Consider the following 22972-nt stretch of genomic DNA (forward strand, 5'->3'; position numbering starts at 1 on the left):
CCTCCCGGGTTCATGCCATTCTCCTGCCTCAGCCCCTGAGTAGCCGGGACTATAGGCGCCCGCCACCATGCCTGGCTAGTTTTTTGTATTTTAGTTGAGACGGGGTTTCACCGTGTTAGCCAGGCTGGTGTCCATCTCCTGACCTCGTGATCCACCCGCCTCAGCCTCCCAAAGTGCTGGGATTACAGGCGTGAGCCACCGCACCTGGCTAAAATAAAGCATCTTATTACAGAGAGAACACTTTGTAAAACCAGTGTCAGTCTTGTGTTCTAATATTCTCAAAAAATTTTTTTAGTTCTCTATTTTATTTTATGTTATTTTATTTTGTTATGTTATTTTATTTTATGTTGTTTTGTTTTATTGTATTTTATGTTTATGTTATTTTATTTTATGTTATGTTATTTTGTTATTTTATTTTATGTTGTTATGTTATTTTATGTATGTTATGTTATTTTATTTTATTTATGATGTTATTTTTTTTTTTTTTGAGACGGAGTCTTGCTCTGTTGCCCAGGCTGGAGTGCAGTGGAACGATCGATCTCGGCTCACTGCAAACTCCGCCTCCGGGGTTCACTCCATTCTCCTGCCTCAGCCTCTGGAGTAGCTGGGACTACAGGCGCCCGCCACCACGTCCGGCTAATTTTTTTTTTTTTTTTTTTGTATTTTTAGTAGAGATGGGGTTTCACCGTGTTAGCCAGGATGGTCTTGATTTCCTGACCTCGTGATCTGCCCGTCTCGGCCTCCCAGTGCTGGGATTACAGGCGTGAGCCACCGTGACCAGCTTTTATTTGATATTTTTAAAATGATCTTGGTGTTTTGTCATCTTTTCTGGATGTTCTACTTTTATATTAATGTTCAAATTTTATGTTTTGAAACTTTAAGTTTTCTTTTTAATTACCCTGGGACCTCTTAAATATCTCAAAAAACTGATCTATACAATCTTTAATTTTTGAATATCTTTATTATCTGTGTTTATACTCCAGAGTTATATTTGTAACATAAATTCTGCTTGTTTGTAGGAATGGCTTTAAATTGGGAAGGGAATTACAGTTAGTTTTCTGTTTGAGACCAGAATATTCTTTATAATTCATTAACGAGTCCTCGGTTGCAAATAGCAGAACCTGACTAGGTAATTTGGATATGAAAGGAATTAATTGGGATGATGACAGGTAGGTTATAGAATTGATGGAGAGAGTGGGAATCCAGGTTCACAAAATCAGCAATAACCAGAGGCAGCTGAGCAGCAAGAAAATACTGCCCAGATTATGTTACCATAACAGTGTGGTTAGTGCACTGTGGCCACTGGTCTCTTACTGTTGCCATTGTGAACCATTTCAAGTGTCCTTGGTCTTTGGATATGAAGTCCTGGGGTGTAGATAAAGTATTTGTGATCTGACCTCTTCCCTGAACTCTGTACTTCTGTATCTGTCGTTGCCTTCTCAACATCTTCAGATTGGTGGCTCATAAGCCTCTCAAATTTAACATGTCCAAAACTGAACTCCTCTTCTTATTTTAATCTTCACACCTGCTCATTTTCATCCAGGCAAGCTGTCTGATAGAAAATATTTCATAATCAAAATTTGTCTGCTTTGTTTCCTGTTAAATAGAATCAAGTTATATATACCCGACAAGTTTTATTACATAGGGTAATGTTGAATACATCCCATTGCCTTACATCTTCAGGCATATAATGTCTGTCACATTTTTGGTGATACTAAATTTTATCCCTCAATTAAATGGTGTCAACCAGCCTGGGCAACATGCTGAAACCTTGTCTCTACAAAAAAAAATACAAAAATTAGCCAAGAGTGGTGGTGTGATCCTGGGAGATTAACGCTGCTGTGAACTGTGATCGTGCCACCGCACTCCAGTCTAGGCGAGAGAGTGAGACCTTGTAAAAGGTCTCGGTTTGGTGATACTTTCAAACCGTGTGAATATCTGGTTGCCCAAAACTTTTCACTGAATAGCCTAACATAGGAGAGGACACTCAAATAATGGCTGTTAATGTATATCTGAATAATAGCTATTAGTTATTATCAAGAAGTTAGGGAAGAAGAAAACCTTCCTGTTTTAGTTTCAGTTTTTAATAGTATAGAGGAAAGATAAGTAAATTATTATGAATCTCAAATTCTGAAAAGCGTTAACAGTCCTTCTCCAATATGGACTGCAAAGGTGACAAATGATGGCTATATACAATTTAACTTTTTTTAAATAGGTAAGACTCATGTCTGAGTAAAAGGTGCATTAGGAAGGAGACTGAAAGATGGCTAAAATAAATATTGATCTGTTCGCTTCAGTGATCAGTACTTTCTCATACATCATTTAGCATAGATCAACATTTTTCTCCATTTTTGTAGTTTTAGTACTTACAATTTTCTTCCTGTTCTTGCACTTTAATATTTTTTCTGTTAATTCAAGGAAGCAAGGTCTACTTCCCAAATGACTAAAAATTGTCTCTTGTTATAAGAAATCTATCTCTGTAGATGAAATAAATTCCTAGATACTACAAATACTAAACTAAACAATAAAATCTAGAATATGTAAGTGCTCCTACATTTGGTGGAAATCAAATGAAAGGGGAAACGGGGAATTTCTAAAATGTACAGGTTTTTGTAAGATGTTAAATTAGCAAATGAGTAGGGTAACAGAAAGTAAAACATCCAGGATGTTATGAGTTAATGGTTTCAGAATTTATTTTAAAATTGTATTTCGTTTATTTTTTCCAGTCTGAAATACCTAGGTAAAAATTACTGATGATACAGAAGTCTGTCACATAGCAGTTGAAGTACAGTTATGGCAGTCATTCTGTTTGTGGGTGACTATGTTGAAAATCATTTAAACTAAGAAGTTTAAGTCTAGGAAATAAAGTCAAAATCTGAAAATACTGAATGTTTTCTACTTAATTATCTCTGTGAAACTTCTCAATGTTAGGAAAAATATAGTTCTACTGAAGAATTATGAACTCTTTTGAGAAATGAACCTATCTGATATGATATATTTATAGTTGAGTGTATTGATGTCTTGTCTGTTGAACCCATTAGATTCCATGTTGCTACTAATGAGCACTTGGGAGAAAAGCTCATAAGACATGGTAAGGTCGTTTTTAAAAGAGGGGAAGATAGACAAGAAAGAACCACTTCATAGGACATTTAACAGGCTGGACTTAATGTGTATTAAAGATAAAGGTTTACTACATAAATATATACTCTGACCATGAAAGAGTAAGTTTTAGAATAGTACATGTTTTTTTTTTGAAAGTGTTTTCCCCTGATTTGGTTTGTAAGTTCAGACTTGATAGTCCAAATTTGGAATTATATACACTATCCAATAAGTAGAAATAGCAGAAGGGCAAACAGATTAAGGTTCTTACATAGATAGCAAATGGGATAGAAATTATTGAAGAAATCAGTGCGGTTTTGTATTTATTAGGACTAAAAAATCTTACCTGGTGTTCTTCTGAATTCTTGGAGTTGCCTTAGTCTCAGTTTAATAAAGCCTTTTTCTTAAGGATTTTAGTATTATTTTATTATGTTACCCCATTGTTAACAATCATAGGTAGTAATTAAAATGCTTCTTATAGGAGAAGATTTTCCTTCTCCAGTTTAGTGTAAATGCTAACGTAAATCCTAAAATTAAGTTATTTGACTTAATTTGAAGCATATAAAAATATCTTTGGAAGTTGTTAGTACTGGTGTTTTTTTTTTAAGTATATAAGGCACCCAGATATCTCACTTCTCTAGCTTTCTCTGACATTCTTCTCTAGACATAATTAAATTACTCCTTCATCTGTTTTCCCATAGCAATTTAACCACAGAACTCTAGCATCGCATTTTATTTAATTGTACTGTATTGTAGTAATTTGTTTACATGTCATAGAATATGAGCTTTATGAGGACAGGTCTTGTTTTTACACAGCATTTTGTACTTTGCCATACATAGAATATCTGTCCTGTTGGGAGTCTAACTGATCTTTGTTGAGTTTTGAGGACATTTTTAACATGTGACGAAGTATTTTTCATAGTCTTAAAATCTGTTGTTTTATTGCTACCAAGACATGCAGTAATATATATTACCACATATCAGATATATAGTATCTCTCCAAAGTGGTTATCTATGCCTATTGTTGCAACTGAGTTTTATCAGTCCAGAAAAACTGTATCTATCTGTAGGCTGGGTGAGCACGGTGGCTCACACCCATAATCCCAGCACTTTGGAAGGCCGAAGCCAATCACTTGAGGTCAGGCGTTCAAGACAAGCCTGGCCAACATGGCAAAAACCCATGTCTTAAAAAAAAAATAAAATAATTTAAAAACTGTATCTGTAAAACCATGGTGGACACACCTTAGAGCATTTCATTTGAAGTCTCTTTATTTAATTTTTAATAGGAGAAATTTTATCAGTTTTCTGCTAATGATATATTGACCTCTCCTTATCTCTCTTTTCCCCAAACAATCATGTTAGCAGAATAACAGCCTTTTGGAACCTTAACTTTAGATGAGTTGCATTTATTCTAATATACTTGCATCATTTATCTTGTTTGTTTATTCACTCATTCAGCATCTACGCTTTGGAGACTGTGATGTGTCAGGCATTGTGCTTAGTGCAGAGCTGAGTATAATAGCAATGAACAGGCTGTGATAGCCACTTTGAGTCATGGGAAGGGGTCCAGCGTTTTGATGAGTGATATGATGTGCTGTGGGGCCTGTTGAGAAGATTTTTAACTCACATATGGAATATACCTTTCTCTCACACTGTCCTATTCTCTAAATTTCTATTGTAATTGTAGTCTGTAACAACACTTCGGTGTTGACAGCATTATTATGAATTTGTTACTTTTTATATATGCAAGTATTATTTCCACAGGAAGTCATTAACTGCTTTCAGGATAAAGATTGTTGTTTTCTTTTTTCAACCCTTAGAAAATGTAAAAAGCATTCTTAGTGTGCAGGGAGAACGAAAAGCCATGGGATTAGGCATGATCTGTGGGTGGTTTGCAGACCCTTGCTTTAGATAGACACAGCAATATCATCATATCTGGGATTGGTCACTTTTCTATGTAAAGTTTCTTAATCTGGGATTGGGCAATCCTGGCTATATATTAGAAACATTGTGTGGCTTCTTAAACAAATACCATGGCGTGCCATAGACTTGGTGAATAAGAATCTGTTGTGGTAGCTCTGTGGCATGCATAGTTAAAAACTAGTTAAAAACAGGGTGGTGGTGGTCCATCGATGATTGTGGTGGGCAGCCATTATTGATAGTACGTACTGGCCAGTGGTCACTCGTAACACGTGAAAATGAAGTAATACGAGGTGGGATAGATTTTCTTTTTTCAATTTTTTTGTTATTAGATCACTGCAGTAGTAGGGTGGATTTTCTAATAGAACTAGAGCTGAAGTATTTAAATAAATAATTAAATTTCTTAAAAAGTTGTTTTAACAATACATAAAAAAGACTTTTTTTCTTTTTTGAGATGGAGTCTCACTCTGTCACCCAGGCTGGAGTGCAGTGGTGCGATCTCGGCTCATTGCAACCTCCGCCTCCCAGGTTCAAGCGATTCCCCTGCCTCAGCCTCCTGACCTAGCTGGAATTACAGGCATGCGCCACCACACCTGGCTAATTTTTGTAGTTTTAGTAGAGACAGGGTTTCACCATGTTGGTCAGGCTGGTCTCAAACTCCTGACCTCATGATCCTCCCGCCTCTGCCTCCCAAAGTGCTGGGGTTACAGGCGTGAGCCACTGCGCCTGGCCAAGATATTTAAGTGAAATCTTGGTAATTTTTTTTAAAGAATTGAGTCAGCCTGAGATCTCTGTGTCCTGTGCCATTACAATTACAGATATAGACTAATGGAAGGATGATGTGTGGATATGTGATCAGGTTTCTGCATTAGAAGGATTAGTCTAATAACATTATGGAGAATGAATTAGCAAAGGTTAGAGTTGGAGCAGTGAGACCCAAATAGGCTATAGTAGGAGTCCTAGCTTGAACTGCTAGTTCAGTGGTTGTGTGTGTAGAGATCTTCAGGAAATAGAATGGTCAGTTTTTCAGGTCCTAAGTACAGGTAAGAATAATGACTGGTGTTTTCTAACTTGGATGGATGAATGGTATTGGTATGTATTAATACATAAACTTTTTTCATATCAGTGCTTAAATCTTAAACATTTTGGTATTTCTAGAACCTAGTACAATATCTGCCACATGGTGGATATTTAATCTGTGTTGCTAATGATAGCCACAACTAAGTGAATGTTTGTGATTTTTCCTAAGCACTAAACATGCATTCTCATTGAATCTTATTTAATGCTTGCAACAGTGCTGTAAGGTCTGTTAACTCCGTTAGACAAATGAGGAAACTGATGCTTACTAGCTGTATGATCCTGAGTTATGGTAATTGTCAGAACTAGGATTCAAACTGGTATTTGACTGGTTTCAAAGCCTCTAGACTAAAACTTTTCTACCTATATATGCTATGCTGTTTCCCTTTGTTGTAACATACTTAAGCACTGCGTATTAAGTAGGGTACAGAAGACTTGAGAAACAAATTTTATCTTCCCCCAGTTATACAACTAACATCTGCAACCAATGAGTAGCAGTGTACTATTGGATGAAAATGCTTTAGAATTATGGGGATTGATGTGGGCTGGAGTCCTCGGGAAAAGCCTGTTGAAAGTAGGAATAGCTTTAAATTGGCCTTTTAAGGATAAGAACCTTTTTAGAAGGAAGAAAGGAATGCCTTTTTAGGAGGAGGAAACAGATTTCAGGACTGGAATGGACATAGGCTGTTAGGGGGCTCTGCTCTAATAGCATGTTTATTAGGAGTAGCCTGAAATCAGAATGGATATTCATTCCTAAGTGTGCCAGTTTGAGAATGTATCCTGAAAAGTGTTGGGAGCTATTAGAAGTTTTTTTTTTCTTTAATAGAGCAGTGATGAGATAAAATTAGTGTCTCTTACAGTGCTTGACTAATATTAGATTCTCAGGTATTTGTGTGATAGAAATAAAATGGAGAGAGAACTACAGAAGTAGGTTAACCATTTAGGAGATTATTGCAGCAGTTAGGAGTGAGAGCATACAAACCTGAGCTACGGAAATGACAAAGAATAAGTATGAATTTAGGAGAAATGGAAAGCAAAGCAATAGAAACCTTTTTAGAAGAAAGTTGGATAGAATTTCATTTCAGAAGAAAGTAGAAGATTTGCATTTTATTACTGACTCTGCCCAAATTTAACCTTTCTGGGTCTCAGCTTTCCCATTTGTGAAATGGAATTGGGATAGGATATGATTTTAAATTGAAATCATAAAGCTTATTTTTAGCTTTAAAACTTTTGCCTCTATGGGCTTTTCTTTTATTGAACTGTTTCAGAGATCACCTGTATACCAGATTTCAAAGTTAAAATATAAATACGAATGTAATAGGATGTCTTAAGTTCTAAAGGTCTGAAATTATGGGCTTCATAAAAGACCGTGTTGATGTAAGTACTAATAAGTTGTTAAGTGCTAATTAAATTAGGGTTCTTATAGGAAATTTTGATGCACTAAAGTTCTAAGTGTGTTTTCGTAGAAGATGAGTGAGATAGTTCTTCTGGAGACTCTAGGCATTAGATCCTCTAGATTACAGAGTAAATACATACATTAGAGTAACGTGGATCTTGGAAAATGCAGTTTCTCAGGCTTGACCCACAAAATTTAGTGGGTTGTGGCAAGCCCGAGAATCCACATTTTTGGCAGATGCAGATGGTCCATGGACCATTTTTAAAAGTTATATGAAGCATACAGTTTGTTGAGCTTCAACATAGTTAATCACCCATGAAATCATCACCACAATCACGATAATGAACATAATCTCCTTCAAGTTTTTTCCTGACTCCTTCAAATCTGTCCACCCTGCCTGCCCCTAGACCCCAGTCAACCACCTATGCCTTTTCTGTCTTTATAATATTAGTTTGCATTTCCTAGAATCTTACTGTTAATTTTTTTAGAAGTAGGGTCTCACTGTGTTGCTCCGACTTGACTCCTAAAATCTTATATATGAGAAATCATACAATGTATGTTCTTTTATATCTGGCTTCTTCAACTCAGCATAGTGATTTTGAGATTTATACTTAATATTGGATGTGTCAGTAACTTGTTTCTTTTATTCCTGACTAGTATTCCAGCATATGGAAATACTACAGTCTGTCCATTCATTTGCTAATGAGCATTTGGGTTGCTTGCAGTTTGAGACTACTACAAGTAAAGTTGCTATAAACATTAGTGTATGATTCTTTTTATGAGCATAATGCTTTCATTTTTCTTGGATAAATACCTCGATGGAATGACTATTATATGGAAGGTGTATATTTAACTTTTTAAAGTGGCTTTGCACAAGTGTGTAGGAATTCATTTGCACTGTGTTCTCACCAGCACTTGGTATGATCATTTACAGTATTTTTTTTAGCCATCTGGTGTGTTTTCAGTTTGTATTTCTCTAGTGCCTGATGGTGTTGAGCATCTTTTCAAGTGCTTATTTGCAATCCATTTACCTTTGGTGAATTATCTGTTGAAATCTTTTGCCTGTCTTTAAATTCATTTGCTTTCCTTCTTACGTTGTAAAAGTTCTTTATACAGGCAGTTCTCATTTTGTGCTGTGGAATGTAAAAATACTTGTGCAGGCTTAACTTTTGTAAAGCAATCTTAGAAATTATGTTGTTCCATGATTTTTAGAAATTTTCATCAAAACATACTCTCATTGTTGCAAAATGTATAGGGAAATGGATAAAATAGTAAAACTAGTATTTACTTAGTACAGTTTAATTAAACCTTGAGAATTAAAGTGTTTTATTTCTTTGTAAAAATCTTTTCAAGAGTGATTGGAACTGTGCCTGGTTTCTTCTTCCCTGTTGTATAGTGTGGAGTGAGCATCATTTGTAGGCCTTGGACAAGTTGATAATACTTGTAAGTTTGGATCAGCTTCAAACATTTTATCCATTACACCATGAATATCAAGAAGTATATGTAAGAATTCCTTTAATATGAAGGTTTCTTGCTGGCATGACTTCCTCTGAGACATTGTCATCCTTTTCACCATAACCACTCTCTTTTATGTTGATCAGTTTACCTTCAGAAAGTTCCTCTGGCTGCATGTTTAGTCTCCCTGTTGGCAGCAGTGTCAGCATTCTCACAGTCAACTCTTTCTTTTGCAACTCCATTAATATTCCATTAGAATTTTATTTCCAGCATTATCGCTTTTGTTCTTTGCTTCACTTTCATCTTTGTTGGCAAATCCTCTCCTTCAGTTACCCATTTTTAAAAAAAAGTATCTCATGGGTTTGTCACTGGGGGACAGGAAGTAACACAGCTACATGCTCTGCAGTCTGTGCATTTAGTGAATAACAGGTGTGCAGTGACCAGTGACTGACTTTAAAAGAAGTGATATGATTGGTCATGGATCAGGTTATAAAAAATTGGAGAAAAGTATAAAACTATAAAGAATTCTATATTTTCAGTATCTTCATTTCTCATTACATTTAAAAAAGACAAAACTAGACATTTTAGAAAAGTGTATCTATGGTTATGGTCTGTACAATAGTAATAATAATAATAATATCAACTTTTTAATAGAGTCCTTATCTGTCAGGGACAGTTTTAAGTGCTAGATGTATTCTTATTTAATCCTCATAATAACCCAATTAGGTGGTAGATATTACTATTATCCCCACTAGAGAGAGAGAAACTTGTCCAAGGGTGAGCCTCACAGTTTGGCTCCAGAATCTGTGCTTTATTTATACTAGTGCTACTTAAAAGAAACACTGCAAACTAGCACTGGTTCATAAACTGACTGTTCACACATAGTCTGTGAAGAATTGGAATTTGCATTTTGTAAGCTTTTAAAAATTAAAAAAAAATTCTTTTTTACCCCTAGTAATTTCTACACAAGCATTGGATCGTGGTGGCTGGAAAAATACTCTGGCAATTGCTTGTCATTGAAGAATGTGCTTTGGTTTTCTTTAAAAGGATTAGCTAATGAATGCACGTGTATGTATTTTAAATGTTTCAAGAATTGCAATTAATTGAACAACTTCTAGTTCTGATTATTATGGAAAAGCTTTTGCTGTAATTACAACACTGTGGGGAAAGACAAGGTTTATCCCAAGAGCTTCTGCGTATACAGTCATGATTTTGAAAGCGGAGCAGATTCCTGAAAGTCAAGGTATTGCATTGTAGGATTCACTTTTGTGCTGTGTTTTTAAATGTATCAGTTTCTTTAACAGCAGTAGAGAACATTCTTGTTTTCTGTCACCATAAACATGACACACAGATTAGGAATTCACTGAATCATTTTACTTGAACCACTCTTTAATATGCCTTCATTAGTTCATCCTGTTGATTATCATATAGAATTGTTTGAAAAAAATGACCTGCAAGAAAAGAAAGGCCCAGCCTGGGCAACCTAATAAGACCCTGTCTCTAAAATAAAAATAAAGAAAGGCAAATTTTGAAAAACCCGTCTTTGTTTTCATTCAAATGCACCTTCTCTGTTCCTAGTCCTCCCCTTCCCCCAGCCTCAGAGTGCATCTCTGCATCTTTTGAGGTAATTATATGGCTTTTTTCTTTTAATCTGTTAGTGTGGAGAAAACAGTAGGTATTCTGAACCAACCTTGCGCTTCTCAGATAAGCCAAACTTGGTCATAATTTTTTTTTAAAAAAAATTTGTAATTTCAGATAATTGCAGCATAGGACTAGGGGTGGAGAGAGTGGTGCTGGGGGAGTGGTGAAACAAGGTGAGATGCTGGAAAGAATGGTCATTTCAGTGCTAGTGCAATTTGCAACTTCAGATAATTCTGGAGCATATATATATATATAGCAGGATGTATAAATTCAACTATATATTTGATCTTTTATAAAATTGACCCTGGGATAAATTTGTATACACACACACACACACACAACTATAAAGCTTTATTTTCCTTATTACCTCTGTTTGTATTTAACATTCCTTTAAAATTATATGTGTAAATTTTATAAGGGGTTTTGAACATATGGGGTAGATTAAATGAACACCAAAAACTCTATCTTTCCTTTTAACTAGCATTTAATTTTACAGAGTTTGACCTTATAGAACCTCACTTATTTGTTTTCACATAACATATCTTAAACCTGTGGAATCTTTAGGTTAGCACGATTAAAGCACCTGCCATCAAAAATGCATTTTACAGTCTCTCCATGGCTGTGTGTTCCAAAACTTAGCTGAGTTGAAGTATCAGAAAAGTTCCATTGTAGATGGTCAATAATCCGGGCAAGATGTTGACAGTAACCAGGAGATCCAGAAGCAAGAAGGTTCTATATAATGTCCTCAAAGCCTAGTGAGCCTCTTAATCTAGCTCTTGGGCTTTTAATTTAGCCCTTGCCTCAGGTTTTTCAATTATGCTGTTGTAGGTTTTGTTTGTTTTGGTTTTTGTTTTTGTTTTGCACACAGCCAGAGCCAGCTAATGTTTGTATTTTTAGTAAGGAGAGGGTTTCACCGTATTGGTCAGGCTGATTTTGAACCCCTGACCTCGTGATTCACCCACCTTGGCCTCGCAAAGTGCTGGGATTACAGGTGTGAGCCACCGCGCCTGGCCGTGGGTTATGTTTTTAAAGAATCATTTTTAATTTTACAATAAAAGAAGTTAGTGGAAAAGTAGTATTTGTTTCCCAAGAAATCACATTTACAGAAAGGAATATTGTAATAAATATTGAAGAAGACTGTTTCCTGAAAAGTAATTTTCTCCCTCTGTTCCCTTCCTTGTTTCTGTGCCTTCCCCTTCTTTTCCTAATTCCTTATCCTCTAGTCATGACCTTGGACAAACTACTTTTAAAGCCTCTGATTGCTCATCAATGAAAAGGGTTTAATTTTAACCTATTAGATTGACAGGCTTCAGTGAAATATATCATGCAGTACAGTGTCTAAAACATAGGAAGTACTTAGAAAAAGGCAGCCGAGTAGAAAGGGACAGTTTTAAAAGACTATACCTCACTTTATGCATTTATATTGAATATCTGATCAAGAAAATTCAGATTTGATAGTTACCTCCTTGAAAATACATAAGGCCTTGATAGAAAATAGGAAGGACTAAGTTACACAATTGTGGAGAAAAAAATAGTTGGCCTCAGTGGTTAAAAAAACAATGGGAGAGAGGCCGGGCAACGTGGCTCATGCCTATAATTCCAGTGCTTTTGGAGACCACGTAGGGAGAACACCTTGAGGCCAGGAGTTCAAAGTTACAGTGAGCTATGGTTATACGACTGCATTCCAGCCTGGGCGACAGAGCGAGACCCTGTTTCTTTTTGTTTTTAGAATTAGGTTCTTGCTTTGTCGCCCATGTTGGAGTGCAGTAGCACTCATAGCCCACTGTAGCCTTGAACTCTTGGGCTTAAGCCATCCTCCTGTCTCAGCCACACATGTAGTATGTTACTAGACCTGGCTGTTCATTTTATTGTTTTTATGTATATGGGTCTTGCTGTGTTGTCTCGTCTGTTCTCAAACTCCTGATCTCAAGTGATCCTCCCACCTCAGCCTCCTGAAGTGTTGGAATTACAGTCATGAGCCACTGCACCTGGCCCCTGTCTCTTAAAAAAAAAAAAAGACACCACTTGTCAAGGATGCTGTGAAGTTGGCCAGTGCATCATTCTGATGGTAATGTTAATTAGAATGTATCTTTGGATGGCGATTTGGCACTAGGTATAAAGACCTTGATGTATCCTAAACATTTTTAAGTTATTTCAACAAAGATTTATGTTCATAGCTAAGATAATTATTCAAGGTGTTCACATGGCCCTCTGCACAAGGGGTGCCACACCTGTGGGTATATCAGGCATGAGATAGACATGTCACATTTGAGAAGATTGTCTGGTGAATGGAGCGATTCTGGGCCTTCTGGCCACATCTTGGAGCCAGGAGTTCAAGGTTACAGCAAGTTGCGTGGTACATAAACCCATACTGGCACCTATGGCATGCCAAGACTCTGGAGAGCTCCTGTGAGGATACTGTCCATGCAAGTGGTTACAGCATGGTCTTGTCCAGACTGAGCTCCAGACTCCAGGCATCCCCTGAGGTGATTCCTTTCACTTAACTTGCCCACCACTCCAGTCTGACAGAAACTGATCTGGTAGTCTCATTTGAGAAATTTGGGGCAGGGGTGCCTGGCACTGGCTTAGGTATATTTTTGTGCGTTAATGTTCAGGGATTATGTTTGTCAGTAGGCAAGAGTGTGACCCTTGTGTGCAGGGGCATGTGTATGCACAGCCAGGGTGTTTGCTTGCCGGGGTTCTTAAACCCCAACCCAGGCAGAGCTATATTGTGTATTGTTGAGGTTGTGCAATAAAGTAGTAGTTTATAAACATTTTTATATTAGACTGGGATAACTTTTTCTAATCTCACAAAGTCTTTATGTGCTTATGGAAGTCTTGGGCATAGCATTGTTTATAAGAGCAAAAGGTTAGAAAAACTTGAATATCCAACAGTGAGAAAATGCTTGAAAAAATGTGGTATAACCATATGATGAGTTGGTATGTAAAGACTAAAAGTGGTATTTTGGCAGAGTTTTTAATCATGTGAAAATATTGCTCATGATATCAATGATGAAAAGCAGTACAAATACAAAGAAATGGTGTTAAATCGTATAAAAATATACATAAAAGAAATTAGAGGAGAATAAATTGTTAAAGCTTGGTTGTGGGATTATAGGTAGTGGTGCTTGTTTCTTTCCACTTTCTTTATGTATTTTTTATAGTGAATATGTTTTACCCTTATAATAAAGGGGAAAATTAAGATTGTAAGAAATTTTAGACTCTACAAAATCAAGTCATGTTCTGAAAACCTGGCATTACCTAGGCAACCATTACTGGCAATTTACTTTTTCCTGGAGGTAATTTAAAAAAAAGGTTTAGAGATAATGAGAAATGTTGGTATTTCAGATCTTCTGGAGCATGGGTTTACAACAGAGATTAAGAATTTCTTGGCCGGGCATGGTCCAGGCTCATGCCTGTGATCCCAGCACTTTGGGAGGCTGAGATGGGAGGATTGTTTGAGGCCAGGAGTTCGAGACCAACCTGGTCAATACAGCAAGACCCCATCTCTATTTTATTTAGAAATGTTTTTTAAAAATCTTTATAAAAAAGAATTTATTGATACTGTATTAATACTTAGTATTAATATTTGCACAATATCAAGATTTATATGTATCACATATGCCTTGATATTTGTTTTTATATAGAAAATGTAGTTCTAGGTATATCAAGGAGGGAGGCTCTTAATGTAACCATTGTACTTTCTTCTGATCAAACTATTTTGTGACAGTAAGCATGGTGTAGGATGACATAGAGGAAGCCTCAGGTGTTTGAGTTCTGGTGCGTGTTAGACATGGTTTTCTTAATAGTACTATACTTGAGATTTAGTGTCAGTAGAGAGATACACATTATTGTAATTTTAATATTAAATACAAAAGGTAATGACCATGTTCACCAAAACTAGCAATTCCATTAATCTACACACTTTGAGTTCATTTTTGCTCTTTTACAAAGGAAAAGGATGCATAGATAACCTAATTTAAATAAGTGGAAATCTGCATTTTACAAATAAAGCATGCTCAAATAACTTAAATAATTGGAAATGCAACCCAAGTCTATCTCATTTCAGAACCAGTTCTCTAAACTATTTTATTGTATTTGCTTTTTATTATTAGGGAGTATACATTTTTTTCATAATTTATTGTTTTGCCTCCCTGTTACAAATTATCAAGTTATTTTTTTCTGTTGTCTTCATGTGATTTATATACACTCCCATGAACTATTTTAAGACATTTTGTTATCCTTTATCTTTAATTTTTACATGATTGATCTTTCCATTTTAAATTTCTTATAGTGCTTTGTATTTTAGCATATTATTCCTCCAAAGATAAGTAAGATTCTTTGTTCTATTTTCTGAGATTTAGTTTTGAGAAATTAAACTCGAATTCATGTGTAATGTATAGTTTGAGAAGGGTCTATCTTAGTTTTCCATGGAGTTATTTCAACACCATTTACTTATTTATTTATTTTTTGAACAGAGTCTCATTCTGTCACCCAGGCTGGAGTGTAATGGCGTGATTTCAGCTCACTGCAGTCTCTACCTCCCAGGTTCAGGCAATTCTTGTGCCTCAGCTTCCCGAGTAGCTGAGATTACAGGCATGCACCACCATGCCCAGTTGATTTTTGTATTTTTAGTAGACACAGGGCTTTGCCGTGTTGACCAGGCTGGTCTCAAACTCCTGACCTTAGGTAATCCACCCGCCTTGGCCTCCCAAAACGCCTGGCTTATAGGCATGAGCCACTGCACGAGGCCAGCAGTGAGATTTATGTACCATCATATGAAATACTACAAAGCTATAAACATGGTTGACAGAATGGTCTGAAATCATAACTCATGTCTTGCTGGAGGCAAGTAAAGTTTAGCACTTAACTTGAAGAATCTCTAGGTTTGTAGATTTTAGGTGCCTGGATTGTCCAATTTAAATATTAGTTAATATTTATTACTTATGACCTGATACTTGATTTCTGAGGATGAATACAGTTACAAGTGTTTTATTGTGTCTTGATTTATTAATTAAAATTTTATTTTAGTAGATTAATAATTATTTATTAATTGAATTAATAATTGAATTTTCCCTCATGGTTTTATGCAAAGTAGCCGTGTTTTTTCTGCTATTGTTTATAAAAGTGGTCAGTCAAGCCACTTGTTTTGTTTATTTCTGGGTGCCTGCAGTGGGCCTTAGGGAAGGAAGTTTTATCTTTGGCAGAAAAAGCAAAAAAGTGTTTATTCATTTCACTTCTGGTAATACTGATCCAAGGCAAGCTTTTGAGGAAAATTAGAGCGGTTGGGCTTTGAATGTGACTCCCGTTTGTGAACTAACTCATAGAGAAAAGTGAAAAATTGTAATCCCAGCACTTTGGGAGCCGAGGCGGGCAGATCACGACATCAGGAGATCGAGACCATCCTGGCTAACACGATGAAACCCCGTCTCTACTAAAAATACAAAAAATTAGCCAGGAATGGTGGCGGGCGGCTGTACTCCCAGTCACTTGGGAGGCTGAGACAGGAGAATGGTGTGAACCCGGGAGGCGGAGCTTGCAGTGAGCTGAGATCGCGCCACTGCACTCCAGCCTGGGTGACAGAGCGAGACTCCGTATCAAAATAAATAATTTATTAAATAAAATAATAAATTGTAGACAATGTGAAGTTCTACAGCAGAAGTCGCAAACTGATGGCTATTCCACGTATAGCCGTTAGACTGTTTCATTTGGCCTATTGAGTGTGTCAGACTTATTTCATTAGTTGCTCATGTCTAAAATCTGTTTCACATGGATATTGAGCTCTGGATCACCTGTATTTTTAGCATGGCATGTTGACAACAGTGGCACCATTTAGATAAACACAACTGTTTGTTTGCCTGGTTAACACTTATCTAAGATGGCCCCAGCCAGCCAACTCCATATGCATTTTTGCAACCTCTCTTCTAGTTTCTTGAATATGAAGTAGTAGTAGATCTGATAATGCTCAGGCAACAGAATCTTCCGCCTTGAGTTAGTAGGAAATAGTAGGCACAAGGATTTTAGGTAGTGAGAGTTTGGGTGGAATATGGGGTGTGCAAGAAAGTGTAGTCGAAATTAAGAAGGAGCATCCAGTGAGGTAGGATGAAAAGGGATTATGGTATCGTGGAAATCAAGTGTATTGACCTAGTTTCACCCACAAAGCAGAAACTGAGACTGGTGCTTTCTTACAGGTAATCATTTGCATACCTGTTAGCAAGAAACAGAAGTTGAAGGACTGGAACAAGTGAACTAGGAAAGAGGGAACGCCAATCCAAGGGTGCGTTATTGAGCTGCTCACTTTTGTGAGCACCTGGGGCTTGATCCTGAGGAAGCCCTCTGAGAAAGCAATAAAGATATGCCTTTTGCTGGGAAGAAGGTGGTATTTATTTGCTAGATGCCATCTCTCATTGGTTAAGGGTTGCCCATGGTGTTAACACCTTCAAATTTTCAGGTTTGTTTATGTCTCTGGATAGCTGAAGAAGTCCTGTAGACATCTATTGCAAAGCCCCAGAGCAGAAAGTGAACCACAGATAGTACAGTCAGGAGGAGGTACCTCAGCTAGAGTGAAAACATGAGGCTTTTTCCTGATAGAGTGATCCATACCTTCTTCTCCAAGGGGTTAATGTCTTTATTTGCTTCTTATAACCTTATTTGCAAAGTTATAATATACTCATTCTGAAGATTCCATTTTACCTAAAATTGTGTGTTTGAAATAGTAAAACCAAGCCTGGCATGGTTGCTCATGCCTGTAATTCCAGCACTTTGGGAGGCCAAAGCAGGAAACTCACTTGAGCCCCAGGAATTGGAGATCATCCTGGACAAAATAGCGAGACCCTCTCTCTACAGAAATGAATGAATGAATGAATGAGTGAAATAATAAAACCAATTCTAGAGAGGGCTTTGTGGTTCACTTGAATTTTGCCAGATGTGTCCCTGGCAAATAATAGGTTATTGTCATGGAATAAGGATTTTAGTACCTTGAGTAAAACTGATTATTAATACATTGAAACTGAATGAACTTAAACTGTGATAAGAATATATAAATATGCCTCTTTTGATAGTTGTAGGCCCCTGCTCTAAGACTAAAGAGGAATTACTAACTTTCCTTTTCTTACCCTTTGCTTCATAAGCTATGATGAGATTTGTGTACTTGTCTTCATACACTTTTTACTCTCTGAGTATATTGACAGTGACAACTGGGTTGTCTTAACCTATTGTTGTTTTCAGGGCTTAATATTGATGCCTTACTCTAAATAGGTCCTCCATAAGTGGTGGTTGAGTTAATCCAAGGAAATAAATAAATATATGTGTGTATGTATAAAGTGTGCATGTGCATGATGGCATTCGTGAACTTGAAAGTTAACTGTAATAAAAACTTGTTTTAAAATATACTAATATTTTAGACTGTCTTCCTTTTTTTTCTTTCTTTAAACAGATAGAAGGACAAGGACAGAATCACCAGCACTGGCTGAAGGTAAATATGTCTTTGGGGGAAATGATTATCCAAATGTAAATAAAAATTATGATTTCAATAAACTACATATAATTTAAGGGAAATGTTCTATACACAATATTGAGGTACTAAAAATGTTGTTAGGAAATATCGATTGGTTAGTTTTTGACTTAGAATAGGACCTGGTGGGGAAAATGTAAATTAATTAGAACTTTTTTTTAACAGCTTTCGTTCAGTAGGAGAGGTATGTGTTTTCCTTTGAATTAAGTCAATTTAGCTGTCACCAGTATAGTTGATCAAGAAAGTTCTAAGCCATAATTTTAGTAGTTTAAAGTATATGTATGTACATATATTTTTTTTTCATTGAAAACAGAAGGGAAGACACTTTACACATAATCTTAAGAATTCTATCCATTATTGGTTTTGGTCCTTTTTTAAAAAAATTTTTTTTAGAAGCAAAGAATCGTTACCATAAAAGGTAGTTGCTGTTAAAGGGTCCTGAGTACTTAAACATTTGTAATTCTGCAATTGTTTTAATTATAACAAGTTATTAAGTATTCAAAACATAATTTTTTTTTTACAGACAGACTTTTTGTGTTCTGAAGTGAAAATGACTGGCTTAAAATCCCTTTCCATGTTCTTCTTAGTTGTAAACAGAGTATATTTTTTCAAAACTAGCTCATCAGGCCAGTCGTGGTGGCTCACCTGAGCCTGGGGTGTCCAGGTTGCAGTGAGCCATGATTGCATCACTGCACTGTAACCTGGGCAACAGAGCCAGACCCTGTCTCAAAAAACAAAAACAAAGGTGGGCGTGGTGGCTCAAGCCCATAATCCCAGCACTTTGGGAGACCAAGGTGGATGGATTACCTACCTGAGGTCAGGAGTTAAGAGACCAGCCTGGCCCACAGCCTGGGCAACAGAGTGAAACTCTGTGTCAGAAAACAAAACAATAAAACAAAACAAAATCCAGCCCATCATTTTGTTAGAGCTGGTACAACAGTTACTACTGTGACAGTCCTTCAGAATCGTTATCACCTTGCTTACTCTGTATTTTACAGATCAGAGGTTCTTAATGAGTATTTTTTGTGCCAAGGACCTCTTTGGCAATCTTATGAAGCCTATGAATCCTGCCTCAGAATAATGATTCATGATTGTATGAAGTAAACTACATAGGATTAAGAAGGAAACATTGAATTGAAAAGCCATTAACAAATAGTAATATGTGTGCTTCTTACATTAATATGTGTGTTTCTCATGTTAGAGAATAAGCATTAGGAGTAAATATACTGTGTATCATAATTTTAAATAGATATTGTATGCAAAAATTGTAATATGAAAATACCCATGGTTTCTATTAATGACAAATTCATAGGTTTTCTGATACTACTGTGGTTTGTTACTTATATTCTTGATTGAAGGAATTGTTAATTTTTGTATAGAGTTTAGTGAAAAGGTTCCCATCCATATTCACAGATCCCTGAATTCTCTATGGACCCCCATATTAAGAACCTCAGTTAGTGAAAATTCAGCTAGACCTTTCTGCATCATACTTCAGTAAGTGTAGTTTTTCATATTCTATATAACTAGTCTTAAAGAAGTAGTTACAGGCTGGGCACGGTGGCTCATGCCTGTAATCCTAGCACTTTGGGAGGCCAAGGCAGGTGGATTGAGGTCAGGAGTTTGAGACCAGTTTGGCCAACATGGTGAAACCCTGTGTCTACTCAAAATACAAAAATCAGCCAGGCATGGTAGCACCTGCCTGTTATCCCAGCTACTCAGGAGGCTGAGGCACGAGAATGACTTGAACCGGGAAGGTTGCAGTGAGTGAAGATCTCACCACTGACTCCAGCCTAGGTGACAGAGCTAGACACTGTCTCTCAAAAAAAAAAAAAAAAAGTATCCTAATGGTGTAGGCTAGAAGTTTGTGAAATAGCTTTGAAGAAGCTTCTATTTGCTGGTCCATAATAACAGAAACAACAAATTTTGTGGAGAAAGGGAGTAGAAAATAAATGTTGAGCCTTGGCGAGTGCCTGCCTTCAAAGAACATGAAGTAAATATGTAAAAAACAAGTATCAGGGCTGGGTGCGTGGTGGCACACGCCTGTAATTCCAGCACTTTGGGAGGCCGAGGTGAGTGGATCACTAGAGGCCAGGAGTTCGAGACCAGCCTGGCCCTTATGGTGAAATCCCATCTCTACTAAAAATACAAAAATTAACGCACTTGTAATCCCAGCTACCCAGGAGGCTGAAGCACAAGAACCACTTGAGCCCGGGAGGCAGAGGTTGCCATGAGCTTACATCATGCCACTGCACTCCAGCCCAGGCGATAGAATGGGACCTTGTCTCAAAAAAACCGTCTTCCCAAAGCCCAAATATCAGTATGAGACACCAAAATTTTAAGAAGAGAAATGCCATCATTGCCATAGGAAGGATACAAATAGTAGTGCTCTGATAATTGTGTTCTGAAAAAGAAAAAGGTAGAGACTTACAGAAAGTCACCAACTGTTTTGCAGTTCCATCAGTAGTATAAGCTGTATGGTGGTAAGTGTCAGTCTGATCTAGAAAGCGGCTGGAATGATGTCCCTGAATCGCAGTGTTTGCCCAGCAGCTGACAGCTGACTACAAATTGAATGGCAGGTCTGTTGAAGTTTGATGAATGGCAAAAACAGCATTAACAATCATTTTAAAGGGGACATAGTGGGGAACCTGACTTTCGTTTTTGTTTCCTTCATTGTGGTGGTGCTTGATTCTTTTGATGTGATCTGGGCCTGATGCCATGTTTTAAAGAGGTTCTCAAAAGCTGCACTGCCAGAGTCAGTGGATTAAGCCCCACATTTTTACTCATTTGCTGCTTTGTCCAAGTCAACAAGTTTCTCTAGTCTTTATTTCCCTTCTTTCATAAAATTAGGGAGTTTAGCTCATTCAAGTCATTTCACAAACCCTTTAGTCTGGGCTCAGATTTTCTGTCCTTTGTCATCCCCTTTCTCCATTTCTTTTCTCCGTTTTTTTCTCCCAGCGACCTTAGACATGTGGTAGTGAAAGTCTTCAGAATCAAAATGGAGTTACTAATGTTAAGGAAACCCAGGGAAGCTGTGTACAGAGCCAGGGAAGGCTGTGAAGAGTGTTCTCACACTCATATGCTTGATAATGAAAGAGACTACAAAAACCATATCCTTACACAAAGGCCATCACCACCTTACACAAAATAATACTTCTGCAAGGACATCTGCCCAGCATCTGCCTGTTCAACCTCCAACTAGTGTCACCCTTGTTACCGATCTTTGTAGCTAAGGATATTTATTTCAAAACTATTATATAACCCTTGTTTTTCCTTTGAAGCCTTTGTCTTCCTTTACCTCCCTGAATATGTATGGCATAGTTTACTATGTCATGCATATTCCTGTTGCAATGCTCTGTTCTGAAATAAACATCTTTTCTTTGTTTTACTCTCTCTCTGTTATTTAGGTTGACAGTAAAAATTCAAAATGGTTTAGTGATTTGAACTTTGATTTATATAAACATTTCCTTTTATATGCTTTGTGAAACTAAAAGCTGTAATAATTAATGGCATACTTAGTTCAAAAAATTTATATGATATGCACATATTGTATTTGGTCCTAATAATGACCTCAACATTTCATTTACAATTAGCTTATTCCACAGTATTAAGAAAACAGGTTTCTTCCTATTTTGTATAAATCAGCCTTTAGAATAAAATGAACTAGCTTTTACAAAATTATTTACAAAGGTATCTGGCCTTGTCATTTGTCATTTGAAAATAATTATGGGACCTGCTTTTTAAATTTACCGAGTGGGATCTCTTTCTGCTGTAAAATTTTACTTCTTTCTGAAGTAAAATTGTATTTTTAAAAAATGATATAATGAAAGGCCAGGCACAGTGGTTCATGCCTGTAATCCCAGCACTTTGGAGGCAGAGGTGGATAGATCGAGATCACCTGAGGTGTCAGGAGTTCGAGATCAGCCTGGTCAACATGGCAAAACTTGGTCTCTATTAAAAATACAAAAATTAGCCAGGCGTGGTGGCACATGCCTGTAATCCCAGCTACTCAGGAGGCTGAGGCACGAGAATCACTTGATTTGGGAGGCAGAAGTTGCAGTGAGCCGAGATCGTGCCACTGCACTCCAGCCTGGGGGACAGAGTGAGACTCTAAAAAAAAAAAAAAAAAAAAGGAAAGCAAAAATGTGTGTATTCAGTTATAATTACCTAGGCTGGTCTTGAACTCCTTGGCAACATCAGAATGTAAATGAATGACCTCTGCTGGACTCTTTTTAGCACTGTAAGAGATACTAATTTCTTAATGTGGAAAATTATTCAAGTACATATCTTTAAAATTCTATTACTAAGAGAAGAAAATATGTTTTGTATTCTGTTTGGTTATGATAAGCCTGGAGGAGATACATTTAAGATAATGATTTTAATTTTAGTTCTGTTAAATTAAGTTGAAGGAAAACATTTATGCCCTTCTGTAATTTCCCTTGCATTCAATTCCGTTAGTGTACAAGGCTAGAACAGAAAGACCTGACAAACTGTAGAAAACTGTTTAAGAACATTTCTTAAAATCTGTCTTCTTTTCCTGATAAGCATACTTTTTTCTTTTTAAAATTTATTTTACTTTTAGCTTCTGCGTCCAACCATCCATAACATACTTATAGCTTTTCTTAAGTTTTTTTCCAGTGAAATTTTTTTTCTAACTTAGAAGTTTTAGTACTAATTTCTTTTAGGAACACTTGAAATTTTCTTAATTGTTTTGGATGAATTGTATGTGCCACAGTAAGCGTTCATTTATTGACCTAACATTAGCACTAACGTCACGCAAAGCCCTCTGGGGGGTACTTTGGAAACAGAAGTTAAGATCACACTCAGGGAAAAAAGTTTCCACTGCCCTTGGTTCTTTAGCCTATAATGTTTAA

General features: G+C 36.7%; 1 protein-coding gene across 19 annotated transcripts in view; it reads left to right on the top strand.

Moving 5' to 3' along the window:
* CYRIB (CYFIP related Rac1 interactor B) overlaps positions 1-22972 on the top strand; it is a 134014-nt gene that overhangs the window by 53295 nt on the left and 57747 nt on the right. For 9 of the 19 annotated variants that reach the window (XM_017870550.1, XM_017870671.1, XM_017870559.1 and 6 more), the window contains 2 exons: positions 16780-16865; positions 18024-18062. The gene's annotated coding sequence lies outside the window, so the exon portion shown is untranslated. Of the gene's footprint in view, positions 1-16779; positions 16866-18023; positions 18063-19514; positions 19596-22972 lie in introns of all 19 variants that reach the window. The other 10 variants (XM_017870649.1, XM_017870598.1, XM_017870684.1 and 7 more) reach the window with 3 other exon arrangements.

Source organism: Rhinopithecus bieti, unplaced genomic scaffold (assembly GCF_001698545.2).
Source record: "Rhinopithecus bieti isolate Rb0 unplaced genomic scaffold, ASM169854v2 scaffold_54, whole genome shotgun sequence".
In the NCBI taxonomy this organism is placed as follows: domain Eukaryota; kingdom Metazoa; phylum Chordata; class Mammalia; order Primates; family Cercopithecidae; genus Rhinopithecus; species Rhinopithecus bieti.